Genomic DNA, 16,971 nt, shown 5'->3' on the forward strand with positions numbered 1-16,971 from the left:
TGGCATAGCGTACAGCAGGATTGGATGGTTTGTGGTCTGAAGACTGTTGGCAAGCCCACTGTTCTGGAGACTTGATTGTCCTGTCCTCTGCTCTTTAGTAGGGCTCCAGGTCCAAGGGCAAGTGGTGAGCGCACTGTCCAGGTCACTACCTGGCCTAGTGCAGAGCTAGATAGGATGGTTTATGGTTTGAATACTTTTTGCAAACCTGGTTTTCTGGAGACTTGTTTGCCTGTGCCCTTTTCTGTCGGAGGGCTCCAGGTACAAGGGCATATGGGGAGCTCACTGTCTTCACGACTCCTTGCAGAGCTGGTTTGGAAGAACTATGGTCTGGTGGTTCTTGACAAGACCAGTATTCTGGAGACTTGATTGTCTTGTGCTCTGCTCAATTGCAAGGCTTATTTTCTAAAAGCTCCTGGCAAGGCCAGTGTCCTGGAAACTCAATTGTCCTCTCTCCTGAATTTAAGTGTTCATGGTTTTGATAGAAGGATGATTAATAATTATCTAACTTTAAGGTGAGATTATGCTGAATTAACAGGATAGACCAAACGTAATATATATGGTCTCTAAATGTGGAAGGAGGGAGAAGAAAAAGTGTCACAGTATGTGATGGGGACTTGCCTGGGCATATTTTTTTTCCCAATTGTTTCTTTGGTAATTCTTTCCCCATTAGCATAAAATGTACAACAGTTCAACTATACAAACACCTATGCATACTTTAATGACTATTAGGATTCTTCATGCTGAATATGAGACAGGAGAATGCAGAACAGGAAAGCAAACTTTCAAAAAAAGAAATGAAAGTACCGTATGGGCAGTATGGGGAATAGGTACATCATACTGGCATTAATATGGATATGAGATCTCTCTTTCTGTCTGTCTCTCTGACCTTCCTCTCTTTCTTTCTCTCTTTCCCAAGTTAGATGATACATATATTATAGACAGATAGAGTGATAGATATAGGAAGATAACAGATAGATATGTATGTATATAATATACACACAGTCAAATGGTGTACAAATAATTTAGAGACTGTATTTCTAAGACTTTATACAATATAGACTTAATGATTAATGGAGTAAAATAAAAAATGTGTTGTGATGATTTTGACAACAGAATGGATGACATTGATATTGTGAGGTCTAATTTTTCGGATACACAAAATATGTTTTTTCTTTGTCACTGTGATGATGATATCTTCCATTTATATTACTATGAAGATAGGCCAGTTTTTACAAGTTGGTATTGGAAGTTTTGCCAACACCTTCCTGCTTCTCTTCCACATCTTCATGCTACTTCTGGATCACAGGCATAAGCCTTCTGACCTGATCATCTATCACTTGGCCTTTGTCCACATAATGAAACTCCTCGCTGCACTGTTTTTAATGTCTTCAGACCTGTTTGAAGTACTGAACTTTCTAAATGATTTCAAATGCAAGGCTTTATTCTGCATGATCAGGGTGACACGGGGTCTCTCCATGAGCACCATCTGCCTCCTGAGCATGTTCAAAGCCATCATGATCAGCCCTAGCACCTCCTGGTTGGCCTGCTTTAAAGCTGGTTGGCCAGCTTTAAACATACGTGCAAAAAGCACATCTTCCATTCTTTTATCATCTTATGGTTTCTCAGTTTGTCTCTCATTAGTAACTGCATCTTGTGTACTGCTACTCCTTGTAATGTCCCAGAGCAATCACTGCGTGTCAGTAAATACAGCTCACTTTCTCGCTAAACTCCATCATCAGGGTACCTTTTTTCACTTTTTCTATATCCAGGGATGTTTCCTTTGTTAGAGGCATGCTGCTCTCAAGTGTGTACATTGTGATTCTTTTGTCCAGGCATCAGAGGCAGTGCCAGCACCTTCACAGCACCAGTCTTTCCTCAAGAGTCTCCCCAGAGAGAAGGGCCACCCAAACCATCCTGCTGTTGGCAAGTTTCTTTGTGGTCATGTACTAGGTGGGAATCATCATCTCCTTCTCCTCCACTCTCTTATGGGCATATGACACAGTCATTCTGGATTTCTAGAAGCTTGTGCCCAATGTCTATGCCACTGTCAGTGTGTTGGTGCTAATAAGTTCTGATAAAAGATAGAAAATGTGTTTCGGAAGTGTGGGAAAATGACAATCAAGTTATAGGTACATATTCTGGAAATCGTTATCTAGAACTGATCATTTTGATGTTATTCAAATTATAGTGTTTATTTATATATAAGGAGAATTTTTCTCTATACAAGAGAAATACACTCTAAAGCATGGCTATTGTACTACAGTACAATGCTAGTAATTACCTATTGGTAATGCAACATTTGAAAATTGTATTTACTTTTTTACTTCAAGATATTTAGCTGTGCATCTAATTTTAATTGAGTAACACTTTTCTCAGCACTATTTATATTTATTTCTATGAGTTCTGGCGTCTATTAGGGCTGCAGAGAGTGTACTCTCACCTCTGTATGTATATATACAAATTTCTTTTGTTTACACAGTTTGATTAATTCTTTTCTTTAATTAATTTCTTTTGTTTACACAGTTTGATTAATATTTATGGTGAGTATTTTTACTTATCTGATTTTACTACAATTAATTTCTTATTTGTAACTTCATGCCTAGTTTTGAAATTAGAAATTTATTATAATCATCATTTTTTTAGTTTTGTTTTATTATTTTGTACACACTAGTGAAACAATTAAATGATTCTTATTTCTTCCCATTCTGATCTTCATATAACATAGTGACAACTCTATTCTCCATGAATGTTCTCTCTTGAATGTATGTGGCTTCAATATTTTTGTTCAGTATTCTAGTTTATTTCTCTCATCAACTTAGACTAATATTATATTTAACTAAAATATTGTTTACTAAACTGAGTTATTTAATTTTCATTTCCTTTAATTTTCAAGATTTACTTATATTAGGCTTCCTCACAATATATCTTACAAGTGTATAGTTTCTTTTCTTTCTACATTATTTTCATTTCCTATTTTCCTGTCTTTACTTAAATGTTTTATTTTTTATATGAAATTTATTGTCAAATTGGTTTCCATACAACACCCAGTGCTCATCCCAACAGGTGCCCTCCTCAATGTCCATCAAATATTTTAAACATATTGCTGATATATTTATTTTGTGACATGTAATTTCTTCTACCCTATACTTAGTAGCACATTTAATTGTGTTTCACCATTACTAATTCCATTGTAAAATTTGGGACATATCATAGTGCAGATATCTCTAGTCTATTTCTTTGTACCAATCACCCTGAGGACAAGTTGGAGTACTGCACAGGTTTGAGTTCCGTGTGGTCAGCCAATATTTGGATGGCGAGATGGTCTCTGATTTTGATTGCTTCTTTAGATCCTTAACTTGAATTACTTAACTTTTTGGGATGTTCTTATATTTTATTATTACCTTTGCTGTACATTATAAGGATTCTTTTACTTTTGTATTGTATATATATTTTCTATTTAAATTAAAGTTAGTTAACTGATAGTGTAGTATTGTTCTAAGAAGTACAACAGAGTGATGCATCACTTTCAATAATGACCAGTGCTCATCTGAACAAGTGCCTTCTTAATCACCATCACACACTTACCCCATCCCTACAACAAACACCACTCCAGCAACCCTCAGTTTGTTCTCTGTATTTAAGAGTCTCTTATGGTTTTGCTCTCTTCATTTTTATCTCATTTTCCCTCCCTTCCCTTACGTTTATCTATTGTGTTTCTTAAATTCCACATATGAGTGAAATCATATATTTGTTTTTCTCTGACTTAGCATTTCCCTTAGCATAATACACTCTAGTTCCATCCATATGTTTCCAAATGACAAGGTTTCATTCTTTTTGATTGTTGAATAATATTCCATTATATGATACATTTATCCATTCATCAGTCAATGGATCTTTTGACTCATTACATACTTTGGCTATGGTTGATAGTGCTGCTGTAAACATTGTGGTCCATGTGTCCCTTTGAATTAGCATTTTTGTATCCTTTGGATATATACTTACTGATGCAATTGCTGGGTAGGTCTATTTTGAATTTTTTGAGGAACCTCCATACTGTTTTCAGAGTGGCTGCACCAGTTTGTAGTCCCACAAAAAGTGTAAAAGGGTTATCCTAATTCCACATCCTCACCAAAATCTGTTGTTTCCTCTCTTGTTTGTTTAGCCATTCTAATAGGTGTGATGTAGTATCTCATTGTGGTTTTGATTTGTATTTCTCTGATAATGAGTGATGTTAAGCATCTTTCGTGTCTGTTGGTCCTCTGGGTGTGTTCTTTGGAAATTGTGTATGAATGTCTTCTGCCCATTTCTCCACTGGATTATTTGTATTTTGGGTGTTGTGTTTAAGAAGTACCTATTTTGGATACTGACCCTTTATCCGATGTGTAATCTACAAATATCTTCTCCCATTCCATCTGTTGTCTTTTAGTTTTGTTGTTTGTTTCCTGTGATGTGCAGAAGCTATTTTATCTAGATACGTTCCTAATAGTTCATTTTTCCTTTAGTTTCCCATTCTCCTAGAGACAAGTCTAGTAAGAATTTGCTATTGCAGAGTTCAAAGAGGCTACTGTTTCCTATTATGGGATTCTAATGGATTCCTGTTTCATATTTAGGGCTTTCATACATTTTGAATTTAGTTTTTTTTATACTATATGAAAGTGATCCAGCTTCATTTTTTCTGCATTTCACTATCCAGATTTCTCAGCACCATTTGCTGAAAAAACTGTCTTTTCTTCCACTAGATATTCTTTCCTGCCTTGTCAAGGATTAGTTGGTCATACATTTGTGGGTCTATTTCTGGATTCTCTATTCTGTTACATTGAACTATGTGTCTGTTTTTGTGCCAATACCATACCACCTTGTTGATTATAGCTTGACGTCCACAATGTGATGCCTCCATATTTTCTCCTTTTCAACATTACTTTGGCTACTCCAGGACGTTTCTGTTTCCATACAAATTTTAGGATTTTTTTTCAAACTCTGTGATGAATGCGGATGTTATTTTAATAAGGATTCCATTGAATGTATAGATTGTTCTCGGTAGTATAAGCATTTTAACAATATTTGTTCCTCCAATCTATAAGCATGGGATGTTCATGCATTTTTTGTGTCTTCTTTTTTTAATCTTTCAAATGTTTATCAATTTTTGAGAAACAGAGAGAGACAAAATGTGAGTCGGGGGGAGGGCACAAACTCCAAAGCAGGCTACAGGTCCTGAGCTGTCAGCATAGAGCCCAAAATGGGGCTCTAACTCAAGAACCCAGAGATTATCACCTAAGCCAAAGTCAGATGCTTAACTGACTGAGCCACCAAGGGCCCCACTTTGTGTGTTCTTCAATTTCTTTCATAAGCTTTTTATATCGTTCACCCTATAGGTATTTCACCTCTTTGGTTAGGTTTATTCTTTGGTATTTTACTTTATTTGGTGCAATTGTAAATGGGATTGGTTCCTTGTTTCCTCTTCATGGTGCTTCACTATTGGTGTAAAGAAATGCAACCAGTTTCTGTATGTTGATTTTATACCTTGCAGCTTTCTGAATTCATGAATCAGTTCTAGCAGTTTTTGGTGTCTTTTGGGTTTTAACATAGAATATCATGCCATCTGTGAAGTGTGAAAATTTGACTTCTCCCTTGCCAATTTGTATGTCTTTTGTTTCTTTTTGTTCTGTGATTACTGAGGCTAGGACTTCCAGTAATATGCTGAACAACAGTGGTGAGAATGGACATCTTTGTCGTGTTCCTGACATTAGGGTGAAGCTCTCAGCTTTTACCATTGAGGATGATATTAGGTGTGGGTCTTTCCTATAATGGCCTTTATGATGTTGAGAAATTTTCCTTCTATCCTTATTTTCTTGAGGGTTTTTATCAAGAAACAGTGCTGTATTTTGTCAAATGCATATTCTGTATCTATTTAGAGTATCATGATTCTTATCCTTTCTTTTATTATTAATGTGGTGTATCACGTTGACTTATTTTGCAAATATTTATATCGTCTCTGCAGCCCATGTATAAATCCCACTTGATCAGAGTGTATAGTTCTTTTAATATAATGTTGAATTCTATTTGCTAGTATCTTGTTGAGATTTTTGCATCCAGATTAATCGGGGATATTGTCCCATAATTCTCCTTCTTCCTTTTTTTTTTCTTTTTTGTGGCATCTTTGCCTGATTTTGGATTCAAGGTAATGCTGGTTTCCTGGAATGAGTGTGCTAGACTTCCTTCCATTTATATTTTTGGGGAACAGTTTGAGAAAGTAGGTATTAGTTCTTCTTTTAAATGTCTGGTAGAAATTTCCTGGGAAGCCAATTGGTCCAGGATCTTTGTTTGTTGAGAGATATTTGATAAGCGATTCAATTTCATTGGTGGTTAGGGCCCTTCAAATTTTCTATTTCTCCCTGTATCAGTTTTGGTAGTTTGTGATTTTCAAGGAATTTGTCTATTTCTTCCAGATTTCAAAGTTTTTGGCATATATTTTTCATAGTAGTCTCTTATAATTGTTTATATTTCTGTGGCATACATACTCTCCCTTCTTTCATTTGTGATTTTTTCAATTTCAGTATTCTTTATTTTCTTCTTGATAAGTGTGACTAAGGATGTTATCAATTTTATTTAATTCTTTCAGAAAACCTGCATTTATTTTTAGTGATCTCTTCTACTGTGTTTTGTTTGTTGGTTTCAAATATTGTTCATATCTGCTCTAATGTTTATCATTCCTCTTCTGCTGGCTTTTGGCTTTATTTGCTGCACATTTTCTAGTTTCTGTAGGTGTGAGCTTAGATGTGTATTTGGGAACTATCTTGTTTCTTGAGATAGAATTTACCTTAATGTATATTCCTGTTAATATGATCTTTGCTGAATCCCAAAGTGTGTGGACAGTTCTGTTTTCATGCTCATTTGCTTCCACATATTTTTAAAAATTTATTCGCTAATTTCCTGGTTAACCCATTCATTCTTTTTTTTTAATTGTTATATTAAACATAATTTATTGTTAGATTGGTTTCCATACAAACCCAGTGTTCATCCCAACAGATGCCCTCTGCAATGACCATCACCCACTTTCCCATCTCCCCCACCTGCCATCAACCCTCAGTTTGTTCTCAGCATTTAAGTCTCTTATGGTTTACCCCTACCCCTCTGTAACTTTTTCCCCCATTTCCCTCTCCTCTGGTCTTCTGTTAAGTATCTCAGGATCCACGTAAGAGTGAAGAACATATGGTAACTGTCTTTCTTGGCCTGACTTATTTCACTTAGCATAATACCCTCCAGTTACATTCACGGTGCTACAAATGGCTAGCTTTCATTCTGTCTCAATGCCAAGTAGTATTCAATTGTATATATAAACCACATCTTCTTTATACATTTGTCAGTTGATGGACAATTAGGCTCCTTCCATAATTTGGCTATTGCTGAAAGTGCTGCTATAAACAATGGGGTACAAGTGCCCCTATGCATCAGCACTCCTGTATCTTTTGGGTAGATTCCTAGAAGTGCTATTGCTGGGTCATAGGGTAGATCTATTTTTAATTTTTTGAGGAACCTCCACACTGTTTTCCAGAGTGGCTCCTCCAGTTTGCATTTCCACCAACAGTGCAAGAAGGTTCCCGTTTCTCCACATACTCTCCAGCATCTATAGTCTCCAATTTGTTAATGTGAGCCACTCTGACTGGCATGAGGTCATATCTCAGTGTGGTTTTGATTTGTATTTCCCTTATGAGGAGTGACGTTGAACATCTTTTCATGTGTCCTTTGGCCATCTGGATGTCTACTTTAGAGAATTGTCTATTCATGTCTTCTGCCCATTTCTTCACTGGATTATTTGTTTTTCGTGTGTGGATTTGGTGAGTTCTTTACAGATTTTGGATACTAGTCCTTTATCTGATGCCATTTGAAAATATCTTTTCCCATTCCATCGGTTGCCCTTTAGTTTTCTTGATTGTTTCTTTTGCAGTGCAGAAACTTTTTATCTCGGGGAGGTCTGAATAGTTCATTTTTGCTTTTAATTCCCTTGCTTTTGGAGAGGTGTCGATTAAGAAATTGCTGCAGCTGAAGTCACAGAGGTTTTTTCCTGCTCTCTCTTCTAGGGTTTTGATGGTTTCCTGTCTCAAATTCACATCCTTCATCCACTTTGAGTTTATTTTTGTGAATGGTGTAAGAATGTGGTCTAGTTTCATTCTTCTGCATGTTGCTGTCCAGTTCTTCCAGCACCATTTTTTAAAGAGACTGTCTTTATTTCCATTGGATACTCTTTCCTGCTTTGTCAAAAATTAGTTGGCCATACATTTGTGGGTCCAATTCTTGGTTTTCTATCCTATTCAATTAGTCTATGTGTCTGTTTTTATGCCAATACTATACTGTCTTGATTACAGCTTGGTTGCAGAGGCTAAAGTCTGGGAATGTGATGCTTCCCGCTTTGGTTTTCTTCTTCAATATTACTTTGGCTATTTGGGTCTTTTGTGGTTCCATACAAATCTTAGGATTGCTTGTTCTAGCTGTGAGATGAATGCTGGTTCAATTTTGATTGTGATTGCATTGAATGTGTAGATTGTTTTGGGTAGTATTGACATTTTAATAATATTTCTTCTTGCAATCCATAAGAATGGAATATTTTTCCATTTCTTTGTATCTTCTTCAATTTCCTTCATAACCTTTCTATAGTTGTCAGCATACAGATATTTTACATCTTTGGCTAGGTTTATTACCAGGTATTTTAACGTTCTTGGTGCAATTGTGAATGGGATCACATTCTTTATTTCTCTTTCTGTTGCTTCATTATTGGTATATAAAAATGCAACCAATTTCTCTACATTGATTTTGTACCCTGCAATTTAGCTGAATTCATGTATTAGTTCTAGCACACTTTTGGTGGAGTGTGGTGGATTTTCCATGCAGAATATCATGTTGTCTGCAAGTAGTGAAAGTTTGACTTCATCTTTGCCAATTTTGATGGCTTTTATTTCATTTTGTTGTCTTATTGCTGATTCTAAGGTTTCCAACACTATGTTAAACAACAGCAGTGAGAATGGACATCCCTGTAGTGTTCCTGATCTAAGGAGGAAAACTGTCAGTTTTTCCCCATTGAGGATAATATTAGCTGTGGTCTTTTCATAAATGACTTCTATGATTTTAAGTATGTTCTTTCTATACCAAATATCTCGAGGGTTGTTACTAAGAAATGATGTTTATTTTGTCAAATGTTTTTTTTTCTGCATCTATTGATAAGATCATATGGTTCTTATCTTTTCTTTTATTAATGTGATGTATCACGTTGATTGATTTGCAAATATTGAACCAACCCTGCAGGTCAAGAATGAATCCCACTTGATCATGGTGAATAATTCTTTTTATATGTTGTTGAATTCGATTTGCTAGTATCTTTTTGAGAATTTTTGCATTCATATTCATCGGGTATATTGGCCTGTAGTTCTCTTTTTTTGCTGGGTCTCTGTCAGGTTTGGGAATCAAAGTAATGCTGGCTTCATAGAATGAGCCTGGAAGTTTTCCTTCTTTTTCTTTCTTTTTTTTTTTTTTTTTTTTTTTTTTTTTGCCACAGCTTGAGAAAGATAGGTATTATTTCTGCTTTAAATGTCTGGAAGAATTCCCCAGAGAAGCCACCTGGTCCAGGACTTTTATTTTTTGGGAGATTTTTGATAACTGATTCAATTTCTTCACTACTTCTGGGTCTGTTCACATTTTCTATTTCTTCTTGCTTGAGTTTTGGAAGTGTGTAGGAGTTTCAGGATTTGTCCATTTCTTCCAGGTCGTCCATTTTTTGGCCTATAATTTTTCATAGTATTCCCTGATAATTGTCTGTATTTCTGAGGGATTTGTTGTAATAATTCCATTTTCATTCATGATTTTATTTATTTGGGTCATCTCCCTTTTCTTTTTGAGAAGCCTGGGTAGAAGTTTATCAATTTTGTTTATTTTTTCAAAAACACAACTCTTGGTTTCATTCATTGCTCAACTGTGTTTGTTTTTTTTTCTTGTTTGTTTTTTGTTTGTTTTGGATTCTATATTGTTTATTTCTTTTCTGATCTTTATTACTTCTCTTCTTCTGCTGGGTTTGGGGTGTCTTTGCTGTTCTGCTTCTAGTTCCTTTAGGTGTGCTGTTAGATTTTGTATTTGGGATTTTTCTTGTTTCTTGAGATAGGCCTGGATTTCAATGTATTTTCCTCTCAGGACTGCCTTCGCTGCATACCAAAGCGTTTGGATTGTTGTATTTTCATTTTCATTTGTTTCCATATATTTTTTTAATTTCTTCTCTAATTGCCTGTTTAGCCCATTCATTCTTTAGTAGGATGTTCTTTAGCTTACATTATTTGGAGGTTTTCCAGCCTTTTTCTTGTGGTTGATTTCAAGTTTCAAAGCACTGTGATCTGAAAGTGTGCATGGTATATCAATTCTTTTATATTTCAAAGGGCTGTTTTGTGACACAGTATGTGATCTATTTTGGTGAATGTTCCATGTGCACTCAAGAAGAAAGTATATTCTGTTGCTTTGGGATGCAGAGTTCTAAATATATCTCTCCAGTCCATCTGCCCCAATGTATCATTCTGGCCCATTGTTTCTTTACTGATTCTCTCAGATGATCTATCATATATGATCTATCCTTTTAATAAGTGGATTATTTAAGTACTCTGCAATTACCACATTCTTATAAGGTTGCTTATGTTTGTGAGTAATTGTTTTATACATTTGGGGGATCCTGTATTTGGCACATAGACATTTATAATTGTTAGCTCTTCCTGATAGATAGACCCTGTAATTATTATATAACGCCCTTCTTCATCTTTTGTTACAGCTTTTAATTTAAAGTCTAGTGTGTTTGATATAAGTATGGCTACTCCAGCTTTCTTTTGATTTCCAGTAGCATGATAGACAGTTCTCCATTCCCTCTCTTTCAGTATGAAGGTGACCTCGGGTCTAAAAGGAGTCTCTTGTAGAGAGAAACTAGATAGGTCTTTTTTTATTATTTTTTATATTTTTTATCCATTCTGATATGCTACATCTTTTGATTGGAACATTTAGTCCATTTACATTCAGCATTATTATAAAAAGATATGGGTTTATAGTCATCATGATGTCTGTAGGTTTCATGCTTGTAGTGATGTCTCTGGTACATTGTGGTCCTTGCAACATTTCACTCACAGAATCCCCCTTAGAATCTCTTGTAGGGCTGGTTTAGTGGTGATGAATTCCTTCAGTTTTTGATTGTTTCAGAAAACCTTTATGTCTCCTTCTGTTCTGAATGACAACTTGCTGCATAAAGATTCTTGGCTGAATATTTTTTTCTTGTTCATCACATTGAAGATTTCCTGCCATTCCTTTCTGGCCTGCCAAGTTTCAGTAGAGAGGTCTGCTACTATCCTTATGTGTCTCCCTTTGTATGTTAAGGCCTGTTTATCCCTGGATGCTTTCAGAATTCTTTCTTTATAAGGGAAGTTCTCAGCTATGATTTGTTCAAGTACACCTTCAACCCCTTTCTCTGTCTCTCTTCATTCCTATGATATGGATATTGTTCCATTTGATTGCATCACTTAGTTCCATAATTCCCCCTTCATACTCCTGGATTTTTTTATCTCTCTTTTTCTCAGCTTCCTCTTTTTCCATATTTTTATCCTCTAATTCACCTATTCTCCCCTCTGCCTCTTTAATTCACACTGTGGCCACCTCCATTTTATTTTGTACCTCATTTATAGCATTTATAATATATCATGACTGGTTTTTAGTCCCTTGATCTCTGTAGCAATAGATTCTCTGCTGTCCTCTATGCTTTCTTCAAGCCTAGAAATTAATTTTATAACTATTATTCTAAATTCTTGTCAGTTATATTGCTTAAGTTGGTTTTGATCAATTTGTTAACTGTTGCTACTTCATAGAATTTCTTTTGAGGAGAATTCTTCAGTTTTGTCATCTGCTCAGTTTTCTGTCCCTTATGTATTTTAAAAGCTTGTTGTGTGCTCTGCACCTGAGAGCACTGCTATATCATGGGGGTTGGGGTGGGAGGGGGTCATACACTGTCCAGGGCCTGGCCCTTCAGGAGGTGTTCTTTGTAGATTGTTACTTGCTTCTCTGTTGTTATGACTTTGGTTATTTTATTACCTTACTTGTAGTGATATTTTGGACCCTCCACCAGATGCACTTTGATTTGTTCCTTGGAGTAGCCCTGTAAATGAAAACAAACAGACAGACAAACAGGAGTCAAAAACACATAAACAAACAAATAACACAAATAAACAAAAACGAAAAAAACTAAAAACAAAAAATCCTAAAACACCAACTACAAGTAAAGAACAGGGTGGTGGCAAGGCTGATGGAAGAGCACATACAAAGAGACAAATACAGGATCTTGGGGAAAAGAAAAAATAAAAACTGACTAGGCTGAGAGACTAAAAAGCTTAACCCAGAGAGTGAGAAAGAAAAACAAAGAAGGAGGCAGGGGAAAAGAAAGGAAGATAAAGTTACCCAGAGAAACTATATGGCTTGATTATTCCAGAGAGAGAGAAAGGAGTGTAAAGAAGGATGTGTAGAACATGTATCAAGACAATGGATTAAATATGTCTGTTTAGACAAGCCAATAACCAGAGTAACCAGTCTAGGGTAAGGAAAAGATAAGAAGGAGAAATGGTGGTGGTGGGTGAATATATTTATATATCCAGAATTGACCTAGAGTTAATCCAGGCAATGCTGTAATGCTGGGCTGGGGAGCTGTCAGCAGGGTCTGTCCAGCTCAGGTATATATGCAGTTACCCAGTTCCAAGGGGAGTGGTTTGGAGCAGTCTGGACCCACCTCCACTATGGGCCCCAGGAGTGATCCCTGAGGCCCTGCCTTGGTGGTGGTGGTGGGGAAATGGTTATCCCCCAGTGTAATCTCCGTGGAACTGGACCTGGTGACTCTGAGTCGTCCTCACTGTGCCCTGGGAGCAGGTGGGGCAGTCCTTCTAGCTCTTCCAACTTCCCTGACCCTGCACTTGCCCAGGATTCAACGTCTCATTCCATGTGTTCTGGCACTGGGGAAGCACCTCTCAGTGTGTCCCGATATGTGGCCCCGACTGGCTTTGTCTGTGCTGCCACACTTCAGGGAGGACCACCTTCACCTACTGCAGACTGTGCCACAGAACACGCTACTGAACCCCAGGGGTGGTGGACACAGGCAGACACAGGCAGGCTTTGTCTTTTCGCACAGCACTTCAGGGAGGGAGCCCCTTTCTCCTACTGCAGACTATGCCCAGCCACTGAACCCCGGGGTGGCAGGCACAGGCAGGCTTTGTACTATCGTGCAGACCTCCAGGGAGGGGACTGCTTTCTCCAACTGTGGACTCACAACCTACCACCTAACCCAGGACTGGTTCCCCTCCTCCCCAGGTGCAGGAACAGGGATCCGGCCTCGGTGGGAAGAAAGCCCCACAGTTAGAGATAGGATCCCTCTCACTCCCAGTCCGAGGTCTTTCTCCTGTCCACATATGGTCGTACACTTCCCTAGCGGCTCTTTCTCTTCCCTGTGTCTCTCTGCAGAAATGGGTCCCTCCCCTCCATGCCTAAATTGCCTGTATTATCTCCCCCAGTTTGCAATCCCCCACCTATCTTTTCTCCAATTGATCCATTATATTCCTGGTAGATTCAGACTCTTTTGCTCCCAGACTCTGAGGTTCAAAGTCCTTTGGCCTCGTCACTTCTTTGTGAGATGCGGGAGGTATGGATCCTCCTACTTCTCCGCCATGTTGGCTTCCTCCACCAACCCATTCATTCTTTAGTAGTGTGTTCTTTAACCTCCATGCATTGGAGAGCTTTCTTATTTTTTTTTTTCTTGGAGTTGATTTCAAGTTTCATAGTGTTGTCCTCTGAAAATATGCATATGATCTTTATCTTTTTGTACTTGTTGAAGGCTGATTTATGATCCACCATGTGATCCCGTCTGGAGAATGTCCCATGTATAATTGAAAACAATGTATATTCTGTCACTTTAGGCTATGTTCTGAATATATCTATTAAGTCCATCTGGTCCTGTATGTCATTCAGGCCCATTGTTTCCTTGTTGATCTTCTGCTTAGATGATCTGTCCATTGGTACAAGTGGAGTATTAAAATCCCCTACTATTATGGGATTATTATCAATGAGTTTATTTTTGGCTATTAATTGATTTATATATTTTGGTGTTTTAAAGTTGGGAGCATAAATATTTACAACTGTGAGATCGTGAAAGACAGACTCCTTAATTATGATATAAAACCCTTCTCTTGTTACATTTTTTAAAATCTAGCCTGTTATAAGTTGGACTACTCTGGCGGTTTTTGACATGCTTTAGCATAAAAGATGGTTCTCAACCATCTCATTTTCAATCTGAAGTTCTTTTCACACTGAAAGTTAATTTCTTGTTGGCATGATACAGATGGACCTTTTTTTCCATTCTGATACCCTATGTCTTCTTATTGGAACATTTAATCTATTTACATTCAGAGTGATTACTTAAAGATATGAATTTGGCATCATTGTGTTACCTGTAGAGTTGGTTGTTTCTGGTGATATATCCTGGTCCTGTGTAGTCTTTTTTGCTTTGTTTATAAATTTTTTCTCCACTCAGAGAGAAATCTAATATTATGTGTATACCCTTGCAGGTTAAGTACATTTTGTCCCTAGCTGCTTTCAAGATTCTCTCTTTATCTTTGTATTTTGCAAGTTTCACTATGGTATTTCATGGTGTTGACCTACTTTTGTCGATTTTGAGGGAAGTTCTCTGTGCCTTTGCTCTTGAATGTCTGTTTACTTCCCCAGATTAGGTAAGTTTACAGCTATAAATTGCTCAAATAAAACTTCTGCTCCATTTCCCTAATCTTCTTCTGGGACTCCTATGATACAGATATGGTTTCATTTAATAGAATCACTTATTTCTCAAAGTTTCCCCTTATGATCTTGTATTTTCCTCTACCTCTTTCTTTTTCAGCTTAATTATTTTCCATAGTTTTATCTTCTATATCACATATTCTCTCCTCTGCTTCTTCAATCCTCGTTGTGACTGTATCCAATCAGTACTGAAAGTCAGTTATACCATTTCTTATTTCAGCCCAACTAGTTTTTAGGTCTTTGATCTATGCAGTCGTGTTTTCTCTGGCATCTTTTTCCAAGTCCAGCTATTAGTCTTATGACCCTTTCTTCAAAATTCTTATTCAGACATCTGTTTTGAGCAAGACCCTGGATGTGATTTCTTCTTGGGCTTTGATTTGGGGAAATTTCCTCTATCTTACTTAAATTTCTGTGTTTTGCATGTTTTAAAAGCCTGTTATATTTCCTGCACCTGAAAGTACTACTATATTCAAAAGGGACCATACACTGTCTAGGGCCTGTAATTTCAGAAAGTGTTTCTGGTGTACGCAGTATGCACTATATTGTTGTGTTTTAGCTGCTCTTTCCCATTGGTCCATCGTTTTCAGAATATCTCTTTGCTTGCATGGGTAGTGTTTGGAGCTTTACCTAGGTGTGCTTTGATTTTATGTTGAATTAAGCATCCCACCCTCTACACTGTCTACCTCCAACTGTGGAGATCCTTTTCCCACTCTGCAGATTGATTTCCAGGGTGTTCCAAGTGATCTGATCTCAATATAGCTGTGTTTTAGGTATGAAGAAAGCCCAGGGTCCCGTTACTTTATGACACCTTAGCTACTCCCAACAATTCCTTTAATTTTGAGTAATTTTAGTTATTTAAAATAGCATGAAAGGAGTTTTGGAAATTGCACACTTTTTAAAAATTAAAGCCACGAAATCCACATTGTACACATGAGGAAAATATATCAATATGTGTGTGTGTGTGTGTGTGTGTGTGTGTGTATAGGGGCAGACAACAGTATCTTATAAAATTTTATCTGTTATGAATTTCAAACATTTCTTTTATCTTCAAAGTTGCCATATCACAATATTGTTTGTAGAAAATGATTATTTGATCATATTTGAAAATACCTTCATTTTGTACAAATTTCTGGTGGGATGATCTGTGACTATTAATGAAGTCTGTGCATCACAATGCATTACTGTTTTTCTGGAAAATTGAGTTACTCTTGGTAGAGCTTAGTTTTGTGAATTCAAGTCCTTTCCTCCACCTGCTATGCTTTATTCTTACTTCCAAGTCTTTGTAGAAGTAATCTCAGTTTGGATTTTCTATGTCGTAATTATGCAAAATGTCTTAATTAAGATATGCATTTAGTTTGATACTAATTTTTGATTACATTTAAATTGACAGTATCTATCGTAATTTCACAGAGCCCAGAGAATATGACATGTGAGATTTCTGCTTTCATATATTTTATGATTTTTTAGGCCTTAAAATGTGCCAATTAAATTAATATTCTCTGGCATGTGTGTCTGTGACATCTTCTCTTAGTCATGAACAATACTTCAAATTTGTGACTTGAACTGTAAAAACTTTATAATACAGTTATTTGGCACTTAGAAAGTGTTTATTTGTTTGATATATATGTATATATATCACATTATTACTATGATAACTTTATCATCACTTAATATAATTTAAATGTCTTAGTGTCTGTTTTACATGAATTGTTTTTTATACATTAAATTCTGTGAAACTATGTCTATATGTGGATATCGTTTGAATATTGCCTAACTTTGGATATGTAATGTTAACGACTCTCTTTCATTAATATTTCATATCTCAATGCTATTCTATATGTCATTTAAATGTTCTTATAAAAACTTATTATGTCCTCCAATATTCATGCAAGAGAAAAATTAGGATTATTCCATGGTATTGATAAAGCCCAAAATCAAGTGGCACAGTTCCTTATTTGTTTGGATTATGTATTATATCTCTCCCATACAATAGAGATGAGTAGTAAGTCTAGGAGTGTAGTAACACTCTTTCCTACAACAGAGGGATCTATGAAATTGGTATTATAGTTGCCCCAAAAACTTATTTTTCTACTTCACTATTCCTTATTATTCCATCACAACTGGTAAAAATAT

At 36.4% G+C, this 16,971-nt stretch overlaps 1 pseudogene; it reads left to right on the forward strand.

Annotated features, from left to right (window-relative positions):
- The first annotated feature begins 1,187 nt into the window (after window positions 1-1,187).
- Window positions 1,188-2,129, forward strand: LOC109261115 (putative vomeronasal receptor-like protein 4; annotated as a pseudogene).
- The last annotated feature ends 14,842 nt before the right edge of the window (window positions 2,130-16,971 follow it).

The sequence above is a fragment of the Panthera pardus genome, unplaced genomic scaffold, assembly GCF_024362965.1.
Source record: "Panthera pardus isolate Hobbes unplaced genomic scaffold, ASM2436296v1 HiC_scaffold_345, whole genome shotgun sequence".
Taxonomy (NCBI): Eukaryota; Metazoa; Chordata; class Mammalia; order Carnivora; family Felidae; genus Panthera; species Panthera pardus.